This window comes from Anomaloglossus baeobatrachus, chromosome 12 (genome assembly GCF_048569485.1).
Source record: "Anomaloglossus baeobatrachus isolate aAnoBae1 chromosome 12, aAnoBae1.hap1, whole genome shotgun sequence".
In the NCBI taxonomy this organism is placed as follows: Eukaryota; Metazoa; Chordata; class Amphibia; order Anura; family Aromobatidae; genus Anomaloglossus; species Anomaloglossus baeobatrachus.
The window spans coordinates 88,027,897-88,045,641 of NC_134364.1; positions in this window are offsets into that span (position 1 = coordinate 88,027,897).

Consider the following 17,745-nt stretch of genomic DNA (forward strand, 5'->3'; position numbering starts at 1 on the left):
TGATTGCACAGGCTTCTCTACTGAGCATGCTTCCCCAGAATGTTGCCAGTTGTAGTTTCTGGCTCCTCTGTGTTGCTGTTGCTTGTGTGTTGGCTTGTGTTCCGATCTTGGCTTTCTGACCCCGGTCTGTTGTGATTCGTCTCCGTTTTCTCACTTTATCTACTACATGCTATCCTGGTATTCTGACCCTCGGACTGTGCCCTGACGACGCTCCTGTTTGCCCCTTTTGTTCATATGTGTCCTCCTGTTACCAGACCCCGGCTTTCCAGACTACCCCTCTGTCCATACTATCTGTGAACAAAAACTTCTAAGGAAAATCAGGGATCATTGCTGTGCTTATCACCATTAAATCCAATGGATAATTTTCAGGTCATTTATGGAAGGAGTACAAAACAAGTCTACGCGTTTCAGGGATCTCTGCCCACTTCCTCAGGACAAGTAGATAATGACTGACACAGAAGATCTTACAGGCAAAGAACATACAGAAATATAAATACCTTGGGTCATCCACGTCAGATTCATGCACGTCATAGGACAACAAACCAAAAAGAAAAAAACGTCGGGAAGAGCACTTGGTTAATTTAAAGTAACATCAGAAGATGTATGGTCAATAAATTCAGTCCATCTTGTTTCATGAATAAAGGTTATAGTATACATTAGCAAAGAATAGGAAACATTATCCTTTTCTATGTATATTAAAAAAGGTGGGGTTTTATTGTATTATGTTTAAAAAATGTTTTTGTTATTATATGAATTTATTGCGATAAATTGCCAGTCTTATCTCTATATAAGAGATAAGATCTGTAAGAAATTCTGTGTCATTATTTACTTGTACAGAGGAAGGGGGCAGAGACCCCTGAAACGCGTAGACTTGTTTTGTACTCCTTCAATAAATGACCAATTTTCAATTGGATTTAATGGTGATAAGAGCGGCGATGATCGCCGATTTTCCTTAGAAGTTTCTGTTCCTATTTGACGGGTCCGCAGCTGTCTCCATCAGCCTCAATGCTGCATCAAGTGTTGTGACTGTCTCACTACATCTATAGGTGAGTGCACTCTATAATCCTCCTACTGTTGTTTATCGGTTAAAACCCTATGCGCCTGTCTTTCTCCCACTACTTCTTAGATTCCATACTATTTGTGAGGTAGTGACTAGCATTACATTACAACTGCCTTGACTTTTTTTTTTTCTCCACTCATGGATCAAGTATGTTCTCTCTGCGATCAAGTGGCAAACCTGACCCACCTAGTCCAGGATTTAACCGTGGAGCAGCAGAGGTTAGCATCTTCTCAGACTCAGTTGCAGGGGCAATTTTCTAGTACAATGGGTACTTCCCAGACCCCCTCACTACTGACTGACATGCAATTGAGCTCCCATGAACCCGTAGTTGCTCTCCCTGATAAGTTTTCAGGGGAGAAAGACCAGTTCAGAGTCTTCAGGAAAAGATTAAAATTATTTTTTGCGTTACAACCCCGATTGTCAGGGAATGAGTCCCAGCAGGGGGGGAGTTTTTATGTCGCTTTTAAGGGAGGTCCTCAGACATGGGTATTTTTTCTATCCCCGTTAGCCCCAGAACGGTCTTCTGTTGACGGCTTTTTTGACGCTCTAGGGTTGATATATGACAAACCTGACAGAGTACAGGTGGCAGAAAAACGTGAGGCCAGTTGTAATGTAATGCTAGTCACTAACTCACGGATAGTATGGACGGAGGGGTAGTCAGGAAGGAAAGCTGGGGTCTGGTAACAGGAGGACATGTATGAACAAAAGGGGCAAACTGGCGTAGTCAGGTCACAGTCTGAGGGTCAGAATACCAGGAAAGCACGTAGTAGATAAAGGAAGAACAGAGTCAGAAAGCCAAGATCAGAACACAAGCAACACAGCAGAGCCAGAAACTACAACTGGCAACGTTATGGGGGAGCATGCTCAGTAAAGAAGCCTGAGCAATCACTAGAAAGGTGGAACAACTGAGTACTCAGCACCTCCTAGAACCAACCTGGACTTCAGTGTAGTGAACTTATCTGCCAGTTCAGTATCTAAGGAAGTCGTCACAGAGCATCTCCGAAGGCAAGATGCTCAGCACCAGGAAATAGTGTCACTGCCAGATCTGTAAGCGCAGCAGAGCATCTCCAGGTCTGTAAGATGCTCTGCGCAGAGGAATCATGACAGCTACCTTTGTGTTTCATTATACGAATAATACTCTTTTTGCGGCTTCAAATATTAATAATAACCTTTTTGTGCCTCCATATAATAATAATGCCCCCTTTGTTCCTCCATGTATTAATAATGCCCTTTTTATTCCTTCATGTAATAATAATGCCCCCTTTGTTCCTCCATGTATTAATAATGCCCTTTTTGTGCCTCCATATACGGTAATAATTTCCCCTTTGTTCATCCATGTATTAATAATGCCCCTTTGTTCCTCCTTGTAATAATAATGCCCCTATGTTCCTCCATGTAATAATGCCCCCTTTGTTCCTACTTTTAATAATAATAATGCCCCTTTTGTTCCTCCTTGTAATAATAATGCCCCCTTTGTTCCTCCTTTTAATAATAATGCCCCTTTTGTTCCTCCATGTAATAATAATACCCCCTTTGTTCCTCCATATAATAATAATACCCCCTTTGTTCCTCCTTTTAATAATAATAATAATAATAATAATAATAATAATGCCCCTTTTGTTCCTCCATGTAATAATAATGCCCCCTTTGTTCCTCCATATAATAATGCCCTTTTTGTGTCTTCATATATTAATACTGCCCCCTTCGTGCCTCCATGTATCAATTATACCCTCTTTATGTCTCCATTTATCAGTACCACATTTTATAACGGTAATGTCACCCTTATGGCCCTTCCATTCCCCCATGCTTTTGTTTTTGTTTTGTTTTGTTTTTTACTCACACTGTGTGCATAGGTGCGATGTAGTGCTGTCGTACTATCTGACCATGTACATTTATGACATGTCAGGTCTTGGTGTACATAAACCAATGACTTTCCAGGGCAAATAGTGGTGCAGCGAGCCAGTCGCTCTCTGCACTGGTACATGTGTGACGCTTCTGGACTATCAGGTCGTTACAGGGTATTGCATAATCTGCCCTCCCATGCAATATCCACCTCCTTCTTGGTTATGGGTCCCCAACTACATGGTGTTGCCTACATCAGCTAATCAAAATCCTAGGTACACTCTGCACCACACCCACCAGACACACCAGTGGATGGCCTGAGTGGAATAGGGTCGCCCACTTGGGGGGTTGGTTAGGGGAGGTCAGGAGTAGAGAGAAGCGTGTTGGAAGTGATGGAGAGAGGAGGTCAGGAGCAGGGCTCCTAGGAACTCCTAGGAAGTTATCTAGGTGGCAGGCGGTGGTCTGGGCCTAGAGGAGCTGGACCCCCGGTCGCAGGGGATTGTGGCAAGGGGCATGGAACTGTCAAGGAGGACAGCTGGGACCAGGGCACGACGGGGTACGTGGACCTTAGGTCAGGGAGTAGCTTCAGTCAAACTGACAATTTACCCGACGAGAACGGAGCCTTCAAGATACGCTCCCCACCAGCTCCAAAATCGGGGTGTGACGACATGGACTCTCATGGGTTAAAGTTTCTTAAAATTCAACCAGACAGCATGATAGATTGCTTATAGACGGGGGAGAAGTCCCTCATTGGTTTTACAAGACTCTTGTTGACTCAATGTAATTGTGTTGAACACTGAAAGCCAGACGTATTGTTCTCCAGACTTTTCCAGTAACCATTGTATTGTAGTTGTGTATTGCTAATGTGATTACCTTAGTAGCCATTGTTGAGTCTGTGACTTGCAGACTCCATGTATACCCTCAGTCTTTTTGTAGACCTCATTTGGATGAACATTGTCCATGCAGCTTGAGATTCATCCAATGGGAGAGGTGCTCTTGTCCAACCAATCGATGAGGACGCAGTGTATCCAAGTGGAAGGCTGTGGCTATAAAAGGGATTTCTTTAAGCCACCAGGTGGTTGTTGATGGATGCTGATGGATCCAGTGTAAGCTCTTTGGAGCTGACTAGAGGATCAGGATATCTTATGGCTTCAATCTAGGGACTCCGGTTCCGGTTTGAGACCATATCCACAGCCTAGGGATTTCGACTCCGGCTGCCAGGATTGTATCATCATACCAGGACTACCTAAGGAGGACACTCAGGTTGGGACAGTTCAGTCACCTGTTACAGACTTTGCAGACCTCAGCCAGCTTCCTAAATCTGGCATTATTCTTTTCTCGGTGGGTGCCCGCCAAAAGCGGGGTGCTGCTGGATTTGAGTAAATAGCCCTGAAACCTCTGAGGCATGGACATTCTAAATCCCTGGTGAGCCAGTGGAAGGGTGAGACTCTGTTGCCTGTTACATTTGTGTGTGTTTGCTGGTTATGTGTTATGTGCCGTTAATTGTTTGGGGATCCAATAAAGTCTAATTATTGTGGTTCCCTCACCCTGTGTTGTCTGAGTAGTGTTACGCCCACGGTTAAGGAGGCCGGCGTTCAGTTTGGATGAGCCCTGAGCCACGCTGTCTTTCTAAAGGCGGCGGGTTTTAGTGGACGAGAGCACCCACTGAGCCCCGTGTCTCCACACGGGGTACTAGTGCAACGAGGGGGATAGGGCTTTCCACTGAAAACGGTCCAGAAAATCCCAAGTGTGAACCCTGAGAGCAAGCTCCCACAGTTAGCCATACTGGGGAGCGGGACCCGGCAAGTTCCATACTACCGGGACCAACATAGAAGTAAACTTAGTGCCAGGAGGCAGGTCACGGATCACCAGGCAGCACCACTGGGGACGGGACCCGAACTAGCTCCCTTCAGTGGCAGCGGTATCCAGAACTTTGGTTTATCCAGTTGTCTGTGTCAGCTTAATGGACTGAGTGAGTACGCAAGTGACCTGTTGCGGTTGCTGCGAGCACTGGAGACTAAGTCCAGATTTCTTGCTACTGCACATGTGCGAGCGCTGGAGACTAAGTCCAGATTTCTTGCTACTGCACATGTGCGAGCGCTGGAGACTAAGTCCAGATTTCTTGCTACTGCACATGTGCGAGCGCCGGAGACTAAGTCCAATCTTGGAGCCATTGCACATGTGCGGGTGACATCATCGCTGACACAAGGTCACATGTCTCTGACACCTTCTATGCCGATTGGTCGCTGGTCATGTGCTTGTGACGTCTTGCTCGGTGATAGGCCAGCATGACGTCACTCCTGTCGTTCTGGCAGCGGATTGGCTCTGGTGTCCTCCATCTTGGATGGGGCACAGAGTCTATATAAGACCCTGACACACACCGCATGGTGCTCAGTCCTCTTGGTTCATGCATATGAGTAGACGCTCTGTGCGCGTTCCTCTAGGCATTCCTCTGTCTATGCTAGGTGAGCGCTACCGGCAGGGTAGCGTTCTTATACCTTACAGCTTCGGCTGCTGTCCGTATCCTTACCTCTTAGGGGAGCGGACATAGGCAGGTGCCTGAGGCACATGGTCTGGCTGGGCCTTGTGATTGTACTCGTAGGTGGACGTTGCCGCTAGGGTAACGTTCCTTATACTGCGTCTGGCAGTTGTTCGTATCCTCGCACACTAGGGGAGCGAACAGAGGTAGGAGCTTTGTGCGGCTTACGCTGCTGTTCGTCTCTTTTGCACCACTAGAAGAGCGGACCTAGGTAGGTGCCATTTCGCACACATTGCCTTTGTCTCTGTGATTATTAACAGAGATCATTCCACACACCCTCCAAGTAAGGGAGGAATTGCTTTACTTTCTTATTATATCCTTCTGTGAGTTAACAGAGGTATTGCACTCTGCCATAGTCTGCAGCAAAGTCTTTGCACGGTGGACCCTGACTGTCTGATACTCCTTTCGGTTATTATCAGACAGCCCCCCGTAACATTAGGACTGAGCCAAGGGTCTGGCAGTTATGGCAGAATATCAGCAGTTACACCGTTACATACAAGTACTTGAGTCACGGCTCAAGAGTATAGAGGATAAACCTCAGACCATGGTGACATCTGCACATGATCCTCGACTTGCTCTACCAAACAGATATTCTGGCGATGCCAGATCATGTCGTGGTTTCATTAGTCAGTGTCAGATACACCTAGAGGTTAACTCTTCTCGCTTCTCTACGGAGAGGTCCAGAGTAGGCTTTATCATCTCCTTACTTCAGGACAAAGCCTTAGAATGGGCGACTCCCCTATGGGAGCGCTCTGATGTGGTTACTCTGAGACATCAAGACTTTCTTGATGCTCTTAAGGCGGTATTCATGGGTCCGCAGGTTACCCATGATGCGGCCCTGAGACTGTTAGATCTATCTCAGGGTTCGTTATCCACTAGTTCTTATGCCATTGCTTTTAGAACTCTGGTGGCAGAACTAGATTGGCCAGAGAAGGTGTTGATTCCTATCTTCTGGAGAGGGTTGGCTGGCTATGTCAAGGATGCCCTTGCTACTCGTGAAGTCCCTGCTTCTCTGGAGGACTTGATCACAGTAGCAACGAGGATCGATGTACGCCATAAGGAACATAGACTCGAGGTCTCTTCCTCACGCCCTAAGCATCGGGCTATTCCAGTTGTTGAGGGTCCACTACCATCTTCCTCAGCATCTGAAACATCTCCCACTCCTATGGAGTTAGGTCATACGTTCTCCAGACTACGCAAGTCTGGTCCTCCTATATGTTACGTATGTCGTCAGGCTGGGCACTATGCCAACAAGTGTCCTAGTCGTCAGGGAAACTCCCTGGCCTAGTAACCATTAGAGGGGGGTTACTAGAGACGTCTTCTGCACCCTCTAAGTGTTGTATCCCAGGTCAGCTCTCGTTATCTGAGAATACATGGCCTATTATGGCTTTTGTGGATTCCGGAGCTGACGGGATTTTTGTGTCCTCAGGATTTGTAAAGGGACACAATATTCCCTCTATCATGTTAGAGGCGCCTATTCCTGTCCGTGTTGTTAATGGAACTATGTTGTCTGACTCCATTACATTGAGGACAGTTCCCTTGCGCCTTTCCCTGTCTCAGGGTCACATAGAGGAGATTTCTTTTCTTGTTTTGCCTGAGGGTATAGACGACGTCCTTCTGGGTCTTCCATGGCTTCGGACTCATGCTCCTCACATTGACTGGGAGTCTGACAGCATTATTAGTTGGGGTTCGAAATGTCAGTCCCGATGTCTTCCCTTACCACCTAAGGTCGTTGCAGTTGCATCAACTGATCTCTCTCCCATACCTACACCCTATTTGGATTTCGCTGACGTGTTCTCCAAACAGGGTGCTGAGGTTCTTCCACCCCATAGGCCGTATGACTGTGCCATAGACCTTATCCCAGGTTCGGTTCCACCTAAAGGCAGGGTTTACCCCCTGTCGATACCTGAGTCGGAGGCCATGTCGACCTATATAAGAGAGAGCTTAGAGAAGGGGTTCATTCGTAAGTCTGTCTCTCCCGCGGGAGCTGGGTTTTTCTTTGTTCGGAAGAAAGAGGGTGATTTGCGTCCCTGCATAGATTACAGGGGTCTCAACGCAATCACAATAAAGAACAAATACCCATTACCTTTAATTTCGGAGCTCTTTGACAGACTGAGAGGAGCTCAAGTTTTTACGAAGTTGGATCTGCGGGGTGCGTATAACTTGGTACGAATTCGAAAGGGTGACGAATGGAAGACCGCTTTTAACACCCGAGACGGTCACTATGAATACCTCGTCATGCCTTTTGGGTTATGTAATGCACCCGCAGTATTTCAGGACTTCGTAAATGATGTGTTCAGGGATTTACTGTTATCCTCAGTAGTGGTGTATCTGGACGACATCCTGATTTTTTCTCCTGATCTGGAGACTCATCGTCAGGATGTCGTTCGTGTCCTTTCCCGTTTAAGGGAGCACTCATTGTTTGCTAAACTCGAGAAATGTGTATTCGAGCAGTCCTCATTGCCTTTTTTGGGTTACATTATCTCACAAGAGGGTCTGGCTATGGATCCTGCGAAGCTCTCTGCTGTCCTGCAATGGTCCGAACCTCATTCCTTGAAGGCGGTGCAACGCTTCTTAGGATTTATAAATTATTACAGGCAGTTCATACCCCATTTTTCTACTTTGGTGGCCCCTTTGGTGGCCTTGACTAAGAAAGGTGCTAATCCCAAAGCCTGGTCTACTGAGACATCTCAGGCTTTTGAGGCAGTAAAAAGACACTTTTCAACTGCTCCCGTTCTTCAAAGACCCGATGAGAGTAAGCCCTTCCTCTTAGAGGTTGATGCCTCTTCAGTGGGTGCTGGTGCGGTCTTGTATCAAAAGAACGGTGCAGGTAGAAAAAGGCCGTGTTTCTTCTTTGCTAAAACCTTTTCACCGGCAGAGAGAAACTATACCATTGGGGATAGGGAACTGCTCGCCTTGAGATTAGCCTTGGAGGAGTGGCGTCACTTGCTGGAAGGAGCGAAACATCCTTTCCAGGTCTATACAGACCATAAGAATCTGACGTACTTACAAACCGCTCAGCGTCTGAATCCTCGCCAAGCCCGCTGGTCCTTGTTTTTCTCCCGCTTTCACTTCTCCATCAACTATTTGTCTGGGAGTAAGAATAACAAGGCAGACGCCCTGTCTCGCTCTATGCTTTCTACCCAGGAAGAGATTGACGAACCTCGTCTTATCCTTCCCTCCAGGGTTTTTCATACGCTCTCTCCTGTGACGTTAGACCAAATCCCACCGGGCAAGACATTTGTTCCGCCTGATCGACAGAATGATATACTGTCATGGGCCCACACCTCAAAGGTGGGTGGGCATTTTGGTATTAGGCGGACACAAGAGTTACTGGAGAGGTGGTATTGGTGGCCACACTTAGCCAGCCACGTCAAGAGATATGTCGGTTCCTGCTACTCGTGTGCTCGCAACCGTCCATTACGGCAGAGACCGGCTGGGCTCTTGCATCCTTTACCAGTGCCAGATAGACCATGGGAGGTGGTAGGCATGGACTTTGTGGGTGATCTTCCATGTTCACAGGGACATAGATTTGTGTGGGTCATTACGGACCATTTCTCCCGGATGGTTCATCTCGTACCGTTATCGAGAATACCATCTTCCAGGGTACTAGCCAAACTATTCCTCAAGCATGTCTTTAGGCTTCACGGGATGCCAGATCGTATCATTTGTGATAGAGGCCCGCAATTTACTTCCCGTTTCTGGCGAGATCTTTGTAGCCTTCTGCAAATTGAGTTGAATCTCTCTTCGGCATACCATCCGGAGACTAATGGTTTGGTTGAACGTACCAATCAATCTATGATTATATACCTTCGACACTTTGTTGCTGAGAACCACGATAACTGGTCCTCCCTCCTACCCTGGGCAGAATTTGCCCTTAACAATTCGCTGGCTGAGGCCACTGGGCAGACACCGTTCGTACTCAATAATGGGCAACACCCTAGGGTACCGGTACCGTTTCCCGCTGCTGCACCTCCTCCTCTTGTGGCCGACTGGGCAACTAATGCCAGAGAGGTTTGGGATCGGACTCAAGAGTCGATCCAAGCAGCTAAGGACCGTATGAAGACGGTGTCCGATCGGTTTCGTCGCCCGGCTCCTGTCTTTTCTCCAGGGGACTTTGTGTGGCTCTCTGCAAAACACGTGAGACTTAGAGTGAGCTCTGTAAAATTTGCTCCTCGCTTCCTGGGTCCTTATGAGGTTCTTCAACAGGTAAATCCTGTAGTCTATCAATTGAAGTTACCTGTCCATCTTAGGATTCATGACAAATTCCATGTCTCACTGCTAAAGCCGGCTATTTTACCTCACGCTCGTGAAGTGCACTCTCCTGCCTCTGATTCCTCTCGCTCTAGCTATGAGGTACGAGCCATAGTAGGTTCTAAGATGGTTAGAGGGCGCAGGTTCTTCTTGATAGATTGGGAGGGCTATGGCCCGGAACATCGCTCTTGGGAGCCTGAGGAGGCTGTCCATGCTCCCGACTTAGTTGCCGATTACCTGCGTCGCCGGGAGGGGGGCCCTTGAGGGGGAGGTACTGTTGCGGTTGCTGCGAGCACTGGAGACTAAGTCCAGATTTCTTGCTACTGCACATGTGCGAGCGCTGGAGACTAAGTCCAGATTTCTTGCTACTGCACATGTGCGAGCGCTGGAGACTAAGTCCAGATTTCTTGCTACTGCACATGTGCGAGCGCCGGAGACTAAGTCCAATCTTGGAGCCATTGCACATGTGCGGGTGACATCATCGCTGACACAAGGTCACATGTCTCTGACACCTTCTATGCCGATTGGTCGCTGGTCATGTGCTTGTGACGTCTTGCTCGGTGATAGGCCAGCATGACGTCACTCCTGTCGTTCTGGCAGCGGATTGGCTCTGGTGTCCTCCATCTTGGATGGGGCACAGAGTCTATATAAGACCCTGACACACGCCGCATGGTGCTCAGTCCTCTTGGTTCATGCATATGAGTAGACGCTCTGTGCGCGTTCCTCTAGGCATTCCTCTGTCTATGCTAGGTGAGCGCTACCGGCAGGGTAGCGTTCTTATACCTTACAGCTTCGGCTGCTGTCCGTATCCTTACCTCTTAGGGGAGCGGACATAGGCAGGTGCCTGAGGCACATGGTCTGGCTGGGCCTTGTGATTGTACTCGTAGGTGGACGTTGCCGCTAGGGTAACGTTCCTTATACTGCGTCTGGCAGTTGTTCGTATCCTCGCACACTAGGGGAGCGAACAGAGGTAGGAGCTTTGTGCGGCTTACGCTGCTGTTCGTCTCTTTTGCACCACTAGAAGAGCGGACCTAGGCAGGTGCCATATCTAGTGGTTCGTGTCCTCGCACACTAGTGGAGCGAACGCAGGTAGGAGCTTTGTGCGGCTTACGCTGCTGTTCGTCTCTTTTGCACCACTAGAAGAGCGGACCTAGGTAGGTGCCATTTCGCACACATTGCCTTTGTCTCTGTGATTATTAACAGAGATCATTCCACACACCCTCCAAGTAAGGGAGGAATTGCTTTACTTTCTTATTATATCCTTCTGTGAGTTAACAGAGGTATTGCACTCTGCCATAGTCTGCAGCAAAGTCTTTGCACGGTGGACCCTGACTGTCTGATACTCCTTTCGGTTATTATCAGACAGCCCCCCGTAACATGACCCCCTTCGCACCCAACGGCACTCCCCCCTTACCATCACCGATTCCCGGGGCATTCCCCCTACCTGTGGAGGGCTCTAACACCTGGCTGCCCCATTCCATCACCCCCGGGTACTCTCAACTGCAGCGGTGGTACTCCAAATTACCACATACCACGGGTGGCGTCACAAACTGTAACACAATCCCCTATAAATACCCCCTTCATTTGAGTGGCTGCACGACCCCCAGGTCTGGAGACTCCTCGAGCCACCGCGGATCCGCATCCGAGTAGCCCGGCTGCTGGCACGGGGGCGGCACACATGTACCAACTATTTTAACGACCTGAAGAAAGGCATGCATTTCAAAGCAGTGGATTTTGGTTGGGTCCCTTCATTTTTATTCGTGCCCTCACACAAGTAAACCTTTCTTCATAATAGACCACAGTCTACAATAACCCTGCTGACAGCACATTGTGACATGCTCAGCTCCTACCCTCCCCTCCCAGCAGGGTCTCCTCAATGCCAGTCTGTCACCCCATAAGCTTGCATTTATTGTACTTGTTTCTGCTGTCTCACGTCACAGTCTTCTTTTACAATTATTAATAATGATACTATTCCTTACATATTTTTATCCCATTGCCCGCATTATCTACCATCTGTAAATAATATGAATTTGAACGTTCTTCTAGCTGTGGCTGAGTGATGATGAATTGCATGGCTGCACTCACCTCGCCCACTAAAGATGGGGGAGGGGAGGCTGGAATGACCCCAGGCGGCCTCCCCTCCCCCGCTACATTTAGAAATAGCTTTGATCTTTCGCCCTGTATTTAAATGCATATTTTTCCATTTTATTTACACCACATCCTTTGCATTTTTGTGGAAGGTAGGCGTGCGAGGCTGCAGCACACTGCTCACCATAGGTTATACCGATCACTTCTAGCATGTGTGCATATGTATATATTTGTGTGAGTTCTTTCTTATAGGGCTTAGTATAATTTCCACTCTCTGCCGGGTCCACCAGCCCCCAGTAATGGGGAGACATAAGGAAGCAGGCAAGTCTGCTTGCACAGCCCCCAAAGCAGTAGAACTGGCCAGCTCCCAGAATCCTTTGCCAGACCCCAGGCAGCAGTTGCTATGGCAATAGGGGGGAGGAGCCAGAGGCGCTCCTTCCTGTGTAGGGAGCTGCTGACAATTGCAGACCTTGGTGAAAAGTGTAGAGAGCAGCTGGCGCCTGCAGAGCAAGGCATGGAGCTCAATACACCCTCGTCCAGTCTGTGCCTGGAGTCACTCCATTACAGCAAAATGGTCACACTACAAAAAAATACTACAAATTGGAATTATATTTGTATTATTTTGTAAAAAAAAGTATAACTTTTATATAATAAAAAAATAATTGATAATCATATTTTCCCCTCCAGTATCTACAGAGATGAGCAAGAAACCACATTTTCTCCAACAACTCTCAATCCAACCTAAAGGCTCATAGATACTGGAAAGTGGAGCTGCGCAGCCTCCATGGACCACAATACAGCCTCTATACACTGATATGCACCCTCCATACACTGCCGTGCACCCTCCATACACTGCCGTGCACCCTCCATACACTGACGTGCACCCTCCATACACTGACGTGCAGCCTCCATACACTGCCGTGCACCCTCCATACACTGACGTGCACCCTCCATACACTGCCGTGCACCCTCCATACACTGACGTGCACCCTCCATACACTGCCGTGCACCCTCCATACACTGACGTGCACCCTCCATACACTGACGTGCAGCCTCCATACACTGCCGTGCACCCTCCATACACTGACGTGCACCCTCCATACACTGACGTGCAGCCTCCATACACTGACGTGCACCCTCCATACACTGCCGTGCAGCCTCCATACACTGCCGTGCACCCTCCATACACTGCCGTGCACCCTCCATACACTGACGTGCACCCTCCATACACTGACGTGCAGCCTCCATACACTGACATGCAGCCTCCATACACTGCCGTGCACCCTCCATACACTGCCGTGCACCCTCCATACACTGACGTGCAGCCTCCATACACTGCCGTGCACCCTCCATACACTGACGTGCACCCTCCATACACTGACGTGCAGCCTCCATACACTGCCGTGCACCCTCCATACACTGACGTGCACCCTCCATACACTGCCGTGCACCCTCCATACACTGACGTGCACCCTCCATACACTGCCGTGCACCCTCCATACACTGACGTGCACCCTCCATACACTGACGTGCAGCCTCCATACACTGCCGTGCACCCTCCATACACTGACGTGCACCCTCCATACACTGACGTGCAGCCTCCATACACTGACGTGCACCCTCCATACACTGCCGTGCAGCCTCCATACACTGCCGTGCACCCTCCATACACTGCCGTGCACCCTCCATACACTGACGTGCACCCTCCATACACTGACGTGCAGCCTCCATACACTGACATGCAGCCTCCATACACTGCCGTGCACCCTCCATACACTGACGTGCACCCTCCATACACTGACGTGCACCCTCCATACACTAACATGCAGCCTCCATACACTGACGTGCAGCCTCCATACACTGACGTGCAGCCTCCATACACTGCCGTGCACCCTCCATACACTGCCGTGCACCCTCCATACACTGCCGTGCACCCTCCATACACTGACGTGCACCCTCCATACACTGACGTGCACCCTCCATACACTGCCGTGCACCCTCCATACACTGCCGTGCACCCTCCATACACTGCCGTGCACCCTCCATACACTGCCGTGCACCCTCCATACACTGACGTGCAGCCTCCATACACTGACGTGCAGCCTCCATACACTGACGTGCACCCTCCATACACTGACGTGCACCCTCCATACACTGACGTGCACCCTCCATACACTGACGTGCACCCTCCATACACTGACGTGCACCCTCCATACACTGCCGTGCACCCTCCATACACTGCCGTGCACCCTCCATACACTGACGTGCAGCCTCCATACACTGACGTGCAGCCTCCATACACTGACGTGCACCCTCCATACACTGACGTGCACCCTCCATACACTGACGTGCAGCCTCCATACACTGACGTGCAGCCTCCATACACTGACGTGCACCCTCCATACACTGACGTGCACCCTCCATACACTGCCGTGCACCCTCCATACACTGACGTGCACCCTCCATACACTGCCGTGCACCCTCCATACACTGCCGTGCACCCTCCATACACTGACGTGCACCCTCCATACACTGACGTGCACCCTCCATACACTGACGTGCACCCTCCATACACTGACGTGCACCCTCCATACACTGACGTGCACCCTCCATACACTGACGTGCACCCTCCATACACTGCCGTGCACCCTCCATACACTGCCGTGCACCCTCCATACACTGACGTGCAGCCTCCATACACTGACGTGCACCCTCCATACACTGACGTGCAGCCTCCATACACTGACGTGCACCCTCCATACACTGACGTGCACCCTCCATACACTGACGTGCACCCTCCATACACTGACGTGCAGCCTCCATACACTGACGTGCACCCTCCATACACTGACGTGCACCCTCCATACACTGACGTGCAGCCTCCATACACTGACGTGCAGCCTCCATACACTGACGTGCACCCTCCATACACTGACGTGCACCCTCCATACACTGACGTGCACCCTCCATACACTGACGTGCAGCCTCCATACACTGACGTGCACCCTCCATACACTGACGTGCACCCTCCATACACTGACGTGCACCCTCCATACACTGACGTGCAGCCTCCATACACTGACGTGCACCCTCCATACACTGACGTGCAGCCTCCATACACTGACGTGCACCCTCCATACACTGACGTGCACCCTCCATACACTGACGTGCAGCCTCCATACACTGACGTGCAGCCTCCATACACTGACGTGCACCCTCCATACACTGATGTGAACCCTCCATACACTGACGTGCAGCCTCCATACACTGACGTGCAGCCTCCATACACTGACGTGCAGCCTCCATACACTGACGTGCACCCTCCATACACTGATGTGAACCCTCCATACACAGATATACTTTCCATACACTGATTCATGTGTCTTCTCTATACACTGATGTTTCTTCTCCATAAATTTACATAAACCCTCCGTACACTGATGTGTATCCTCCATACACTGACATAAACCCTCCATACACTGATATCAATCCTCCATACACTTACGTATACCCTCCATACCATGATGTGTATCCTCCATACAGTGATATGTCTCCTCCATTCACTGACGTACACTTTCCATACACTGGTGTGTATCCTTCCTACAGTGATGTGCATACTCTATATACTGACATACACGCTCCATACACATGGAGCATCATTCATTCACTGATGTACACACGCCATACACAGATAATCATCCTCCATACACTGTTGCGCACCCTCCATACTGTGATGTACATCCTCCATACTGTGATGTACATCCTCCATACTGTGATGTACATCCTCCATACTGTGATGTACATCCTCCATACACTGTTGCGCACCCTCCATACTGTGATGTACATCCTCCATACTGTGATGTACACCCTCCATACTGTGATGTACATCCTCCATACACTGTTGCGCACCCTCCATACTGTGATGTACATCCTCCATACTGTGATGTACATCCTCCATACTGTGATGTACATCCTCCATACACTGTTGCGCACCCTCCATACTGTGATGTACATCCTCCATACTGTGATGTACATCCTCCATACTGTGATGTACATCCTCCATACACTGTTGCGCACCCTCCATACTGTGATGTACATCCTCCATACTGTGATGTACATCCTCCATACTGTGATGTACATCCTCCATACACTGTTGCGCACCCTCCATACTGTGATGTACATCCTCCATACTGTGATGTACATCCTCCATACTGTGATGTACACCCTCCATACTGTGATGTACATCCTCCATACACTGTTGCGCACCCTCCATACTCTGACATTCACTCTCCATACTGTGATGTACATCCTCCATACACTGTTGTGCACCCTCCATACTGTGATGTACATCCTCCATACACTGTGCGCACCCTCCATACTCTGACATTCACTCTCCATACTGTGATGTACATCCTCCATACACTGTTGCGCACCCTCCATACTCTGACATTCACTCTCCATACTGTGATGTACATCCTCCATACACTGTTGCGCACCCTCCATACTGTGATGTACATCCTCCATACTGTGATGTACATCCTCCATACTGTGATGTACATCCTCCATACACTGTTGCGCACCCTCCATACTGTGATGTACATCCTCCATACTGTGATGTACATCCTCCATACTGTGATGTACATCCTCCATACACTGTTGCGCACCCTCCATACTGTGATGTACATCCTCCATACTGTGATGTACATCCTCCATACTGTGATGTACACCCTCCATACTGTGATGTACATCCTCCATACACTGTTGCGCACCCTCCATACTGTGATGTACATCCTCCATACACTGTGCGCACCCTCCATACTCTGACATTCACTCTCCATACTGTGATGTACATCCTCCATACACTGTTGTGCACCCTCCATACTGTGATGTACATCCTCCATACACTGTGCGCACCCTCCATACTCTGACATTCACTCTCCATACTGTGATGTACATCCTCCATACACTGTTGCGCACCCTCCATACTCTGACATTCACTCTCCATACTGTGATGTACATCCTCCATACACTGTTGCGCACCCTCCATACTGTGATGTACATCCTCCATACACTGTTGCGCACCCTCCATACTCTGACATTCACCCTCCATACTGTGATGTACATCCTCCATACACTGTTGCGCACCCTCCATACTCTGACATTCACTCTCCATACTGTGATGTACATCCTCCATACACTGTTGCGCACCCTCCATACTGTGATGTACATCCTCCATACACTGTTGCGCACCCTCCATACTCTGACATTCACCCTCCATACTGTGATGTACATCCTCCATACACTGTTGCGCACCCTCCATACTCTGACATTCACTCTCCATACTGTGATGTACATCCTCCATACACTGTTGCGCACCCTCCATACTGTGATGTACATCCTCCATACACTGTGCGCACCCTCCATACTCTGACATTCACTCTCCATACTGTGATGTACATCCTCCATACACTGTTGCGCACCCTCCATACTCTGACATTCACTCTCCATACTGTGATGTACATCCTCCATACACTGTTGCGCACCCTCCATACTCTGACATTCACCCTCCATACTGTGATGTACATCCTCCATACACTGTTGCGCACCCTCCATACTGTGATGTACATCCTCCATACACTGTTGCGCACCCTCCATACTGTGATGTACATCCTCCATACACTGACTTATAGGCTCCGTGTGTCGCCATACAGCCTCCATTTACTGACGTACAATTTGACAACAATCAGATCTATCAGATCTCTATGGAGGATTGTCAGTGAATGAGCTGCATGTTATATAGATGATATGGAGTCCCCCGATATCTCGGTATTTTATTTCTAAATGATGGTGTACATCTCAGTAACAAATTCTGCGGAGAGAAAAATAATGGGGTGCCCACTGTTGTAAGGTTTCAAATTATGACATCTGCTCCGATTATGGCCTTTTAACCTCTTAGATGCCG